The following is a 6276-nucleotide window of genomic DNA, read 5'->3' as shown; positions in this document are numbered from 1 at the left end:
CAAAGCAGACGTATCTGAAGTTTTTAAAGAGGGGGGAAAAAAAAAATTGATTTTTAAGGTGTTTTTAATTAAGTTGTTGCTGATAAGAAGCTTCATGTAAGGCTGGTTTTTTATTTCCCTGTGTCAGTTATTCATTTGCTTTTATAAAACAACTTTGCAGAAGCTTCAGTGGTGCCTTTGTTTAGTACCAATTACAAAAAGGAGTTCATGCAATTGAGATGTTTTCATTTAAAAACATGGAGATTACACATGCAAATTCTTTGCTGAAAATGGGGAAAAGCAGTAAGGTATCCTTGGTTAACTTTTTAGTTATTTAAAAGTAGCTTGTTGGAGATTGACTATTTCTATGTTTCACTAGAGCTTTTAAATATAAAAGAGATATGAGACTATATCTGACACCATCAGGCATATTATATTAAAATTTATGAACAACTTCATCAAAAACCACTTTCCTTCTCCTGCATAGAGACAGATTTGTTCTGACATAAACGTTACATGGCTGGTTGCAGCCTCAGATTAATGCGAAGACCCTGGCGATTCCTTTTAGACGTTATTTTATGAAATAATACCTGTCAGCTGCTGCCTGATCCCAGAAAAGGGGGCAGGTTTTCCAGGTCATCCTGCCATCTGTCAGCTAAAGCTCATCTGTCCCTCCACATTACCACCTGATCTGTGCTAACAGGCCTCACAGGGAGCCCCGCTTCATTGGCCCGGTGGGAGCCCGGCAAAGAGACTGTGCGAGGACATCACCTGTGATTCCCAGATTTAATTATCACTGAAGTGATGAAGATGTGCACACAGATTGAAATGCTTTTGAATAAATGCATGGCTCTGGATAGGAAATATTTTTCTCCTTTTTTCCTTTCTTTCCCTTCCCCATTTTTCCTTTTTTTCCCTTTCCTTTTTTTCCTTTCCTTTTCTTTATCCTTTCCTTTTTATTTTTCCTTTCTGTTTCTTCCTTCTTTTTTTCTTTCCTTTTGTTTTTTTTTCCTCTTTCTTTCCTCCCCTTTTCCCAGTTCACTTTACCACTTCCAACAAAAAGCTTGCCTAGGTTTTCCGACAGTCATTGTGCAAAACGCACGTGTGTGCGCACACACATGCATATATGTAAAACCTGAATTACAGTGTTTAATAATCAAATTAAATATAAATGTTGCTGGAACCGTTGCACATGCACTCTGAGGAAAAAAAAATACCTCTGTTTTGTGCGCTGCCATTCACCGCAAACACGATTATTTTCTGAAAAGGCTCCTTATTATCAAATTCTAAAGCTGTATTGATTGTTGCTAGACAGGAAAATCAGGTTGCATTGTAATTCCAGCTTGTTCCCTCTGGTCCGAGGCGCAGCCTGCATCAGCAGGTACCTGGGGTGCCCTGCCGAGAGGTGATGGTGGGGCTGGCGAGGGGCTGGGCCGGCTGCGGAGGGGCAGGAGGGAAGGAGGGCACGGAAACCCCCCTGAAATGCCGGTGCCCGCAGGCACCTCGCTTCCCCCTCAATCAATACCACGGCACAAAAGTTATTACAGGTCTGGGCCTTTTTGACTTCAAAGCTGCTTAGGCAGTATGTGGCATTAATTCCCTCCTGTACAAAAATGTAGTTGATAATCACCAGGCTGAGGGGAGGATTTAGGACTAGAACAGCAGATTTCCTCACAGATTACAGCCTAAAACCTAGTTTCTTGGGATAAATCGGGATAATTAACTGTAGTGAAATATGTTACCCTTGTTGATTCGTACCCACGTGATACTTGCGTTAGGTACGACTGCGGAGACACGTTTATGCCGTTATGCCATCCCACAGCTTCCTGCCGTGGATGCGCAATCCTCAACGTATATATCTTTAACGCTGCTGATGGGGGCTTGTCGGGAGATAATTTAGGCAGTGGTGGCTGCTAACTGGAAGAGTCGGCGTCAGAGCTGGCTAACTGGAAGAGCTGCTGTCAGAGCTCAGGCCTGCGAGGCACCACGTCCTTTATTTATATCCTACCCCGCCGCTGACTGCGGTTGGGTCAACTTGTTTAATTCAGAGCTAACCCCTCTGTCGCCATGTGCCGATGGGGACCGCGTTGAGCATCGCAGCTCCGTGAAGGAACTGCTCACCCCGCTAGCACCCCGGGTCCCTCAAATGAAGGAATTACATCACGCTAATAGCATTTGTGATAGGAATTTGAATTTCATCAAAACAGGGAGGGGCTGAAGGGGTGAGACATGCAAGTCCCCAGAGGGGTGTCACCACCCCTTGGGTTTTCCCTGGTGACTTGGCCATGCTACCATGTGGCAACATGTCACAGCCATACACCTCTGCCTCCATGTCCCCCATGTAGGTGGGTAATAGCTATGCTTGTATAGATATGCAAAAGACATTAGCTAGATTTTTAACACAGCCTTGTCTAAGGAAAAAAAAAAAAACCCAAAACCAATTTCAACCTGAAATTCAGAGTTGCCGTCCAAAAGAGAGAGTTTCTTTCCCTCTCCACCTTTATAACTGCAACTTTTCATTACTGTAGTTTGGGAGGTTGCCTGCTATTCTCTGAAGGATGGCGTAGGCATTTATGAGGCTGCCATTTTTGTTCTAATCCTAAAGTAAAGTTCACATACCGCCACAGAGAATGCACTGCCCAGATCGCCAGATGTCCTTGTGTCAAGCAGACACAACATCCAACTAATGTATTTTGGTATAATGGTTATTTTATATTTTAATCATATCTATTGAAAAAAGAGTGGTTTATTTACAAACTTTTCATTTTATATTTAATTACTTTAAAAACAATCTGGGAAATGGTTTATTGCATGCATCTAAATGAGCACAGAAAAGTCTAGGAATAGAAAAAATTACAAAATACTTTTAATCTGGAAATTTCAAAGGAAGGTTTTTATCAGTGACCAGTATAAGTACAGAAGAACTGGGTTTAGGTATACATATGAATAAAGCCAAGTATACAAACTGCATGTTCAGTGATCGTATTTGCTCACATTTCAAAACTGCTGTGCTTCATTTTCTGTTAGTATAAACCAAATCACAGAATATTAAGTCATCTGAGGTCATAATTAAAGTTCTTTGACATCTGCCTTTTTTCTATTAGCCACAGCTACCAGATGTCCATGTCATAGGGACTGAAAATTATTAGTCTAATCATGTTTTTAATAAAAAGTAACAGAAACTTGTATATTTTAAAGTTGCTGAGCATAAACTTGCCAGGATAAGAGAGATTGCAGGGTCACTTCCCTTTATTTTTATACTTGTCTAATATTTTTATGTTATTGTTGTCTTTATTGGTGCAGCGCTCCGTTTTTCTATCCTATACATTACTCAACCAGTCTGACCCTATTGGCAGAATGAACTGAGTTATATGTATATTTTCATTAAACCAATACCTGACTGTATTTCAGTCTGCTGTGACTACACTGCTTGTTCCTTTACCTGTATATTGATCGGTTTTATTTTATAGAGCAACTATACAAAAGCACTGTTGTTTTTGATTGTCTTTATTTCTGCTCTCATGCTGCTCTGTTCTCGCCGTATTGATTTGAGTTTTTATACATTGCTTTGCTTCTACAACATTAGCACCCATTCACCAGCTTAACGATCATGGCACTGTATGGAGTACAGTATATTGGCTTGTTAAATAATTTCCATCATATTAATTTCTACTTATATGTAGTACTGACCTATCTTTACTGTGCCACTTCCAAAATGGTCTTTGTTTATTCAAAGCTGGCTGCCCTCCATATTTATAAGCATCCCTAGGTTTATGTAGCTCTAATTCTAATGGCTTTTTTTTCCCTTTTTTTTTTTGGTTTCCCTTTCTCTCATGTTCCTCAGACTCTTTTTTTTACTCTTTTTTTTTTTTTTGACTTTTACTATGCTTTAAAACTTATAAAGACACTTAACTTCAATGTTATGAGTTAATCTCCAGATAAAACATACATGCTCAACTTTTCTTCTTTATCATTGTTCGTATACCTCAGAATGATGATCTCTAAGACCTTCTTCCAACTCTTATTGTTAAGATTTCTCTAACTCCTCCTTTCGATGTCATTATTGGCACAGGCTGAGAAACCTGGATGCTGGGACTCCATGTTGTTCTACCTTGTTGTGTATGTTGTGTTACATAATATCATTAAAATGTCACTACTTAATTTGTCTTTGGAAAGATGGAGAGGAATTGTGCATGGAGAGGTCTGCAGTATGACTGGTTTTCAGTGTGTGGAGGGAAAGGAGAAAAAGGGGAGGCTTTCAAATGGAGGGAGAGAAGGGAAAAGCTAAGGCCACCTCTCCTCTTGGGAGGAGAGGATGCCTGGGAGGGGACTGAGGACACAGCATGGTGCCTGAAACCACATCTGCCGAACGTTTGGTGGCAGCACGAACTAAATTGCTCTTAACTTTCTTTGGAAACAGCGTCTTCAGTGCTATGAACTGGAATATGAAGAGTAGATTTTAAGGAAAGAGTTATAGATGTGATCCACCCTTTCATAACACCACCTTTGTGACTAACATGCTTTTTTTTTTTTTCTATTTTTATTTCTCTCCACCTTTTGTTGTTAGTTGGGAGATATAGTCACAGTTGAATGGTGAAAAACTGAACTTTAATCAATATGGAGAGCTTGTATGTACTTGCAGATCAGACCTACCTCACATATTTCCAAGCAAAGCCTGCTGATAGCCTACACTGAGCTATAGGCATCATTCTGACTCAAGCCTGGTTAGTTAACTCTCTCTATGGCCGTATAGGTTCCACACCCGCCTCACTTCCTCCAGGGCGTAAGACAGTATAATCCTGGTGTTATAATACCTTGCTTTTCCAAGACAAGTTAGAGGCACAGCTGAGTAGGGCAAAATCTACTCTGCGATTATAGCAGATAGCTTGTCTGACAGTGTGGAAATTCGAGATGCGCACAACCTACTCAGTTTATATTTCATGATGTGGAAAGGGAATCTGGGTTGCTAATTTTTTTTTTTTTTTTTATTCCCTGGTTCACAAAAATGCAAAATAGCAAATCTAATAAGTTAGGTTTTATGTGTAGTTTGGCCATGAAACAAACTTTTCTGAAATATGTAATGAAAAGTGACATCACACTCATCACTATCCTGTTTTAAATTTAAACTACCCTGCCTTGAATAATCAATTACTTACAGAAAATTGTAAAGCCCTTAAAATTCTGAAATGGTTTCTGGCATTTAATTATATAAGATTTTTGACCTGGCTAGGCAGATAATGTTAACACAGCTTTAATACTAAACAAGACTGAACATGTGTGTGCTTGACTTTTATTAAACTCCTACTGAAGAAACAGATTAATTGGAGGCTGATTCATTGGTGAACAGGCGTTAAAGACAGAAGGACCTTCTCACATTTTGTTCTGTTACCCAGGCTTATGCCATCTCAGGTTGGCAAGGAGATCCCAACTGTAGTGTTTTGAAATGTAACTGAAAGAAATTTTTGAATAACAGGTGCAAAAAAAAAAAAAGAAAAAAAAAGGAAAAAACCACCACCACCAAAAAACCCCCCTTTACACACACACAAAAAAAAAGGAAAAAGTGTGCCATTTTCGAAATGCTGATCTGATTCCTGCCTATTCTGTGTTGCCAAATGACCACCTGACACCTCCCTGACACAGGTATTGCCCAGATAGGTTTTCATTAGTGATGTTAAAAGTGTAAATGGGATCATGGGAACCAGCATCTGTCGCGATGATTTTCTACATGGTTATTACTTCTCTCCCCTGCGCCCCCCCTCTCCCCCCCAGCCCTCAGAACAATTTTTAAGAAGATGTGTACAAGCTGTGATTAAACCACTTCAGATTAAGCTCAAAGTAAATTGAAAAAGTCCTTCTTAAAGCTCTCATTTAACAGTGCTTTCCATCCATCTGTAAAATCAGAGCTTTGCTTGCGAGCACCCTCGGAATAGCCCACTTCCCACAAGGTAGCAGAGGTTAAAAACAAAATAGCAAGAAATCCGTGGCAAAGCACATGTGAGATTAATGGGGTGAAAGTACTGGAGTGGAGAGCTGTTTTCTTCTGTCTGAGCTCTTCGTTCTGTCGCACAACCCCCAGTCTGGAAATCTTAACACTGACACTTTTGTACAGATCGGTTTGTTAGCGATTTCAGATTTTAATTCAGCACCCTCACTTGATTATTACTGACATTTCTTTTTTGTAATACTAGGAGAGAGAGAACGTGCGTAGACAGATTTTTGCAGGAGCTAGGTGGTGGGCAATTTTGACATCAGATCCCGAAACTCGAGAGAACTGTGCTTGCTTCCAAGGTGTATTTC

The sequence above is a fragment of the Eurypyga helias genome, unplaced genomic scaffold, assembly GCF_000690775.1.
Source record: "Eurypyga helias isolate BGI_N326 unplaced genomic scaffold, ASM69077v1 scaffold3372, whole genome shotgun sequence".
Lineage (NCBI taxonomy): Eukaryota > Metazoa > Chordata > Aves > Eurypygiformes > Eurypygidae > Eurypyga > Eurypyga helias.
This window is presented reverse-complemented; position numbering follows the sequence as displayed.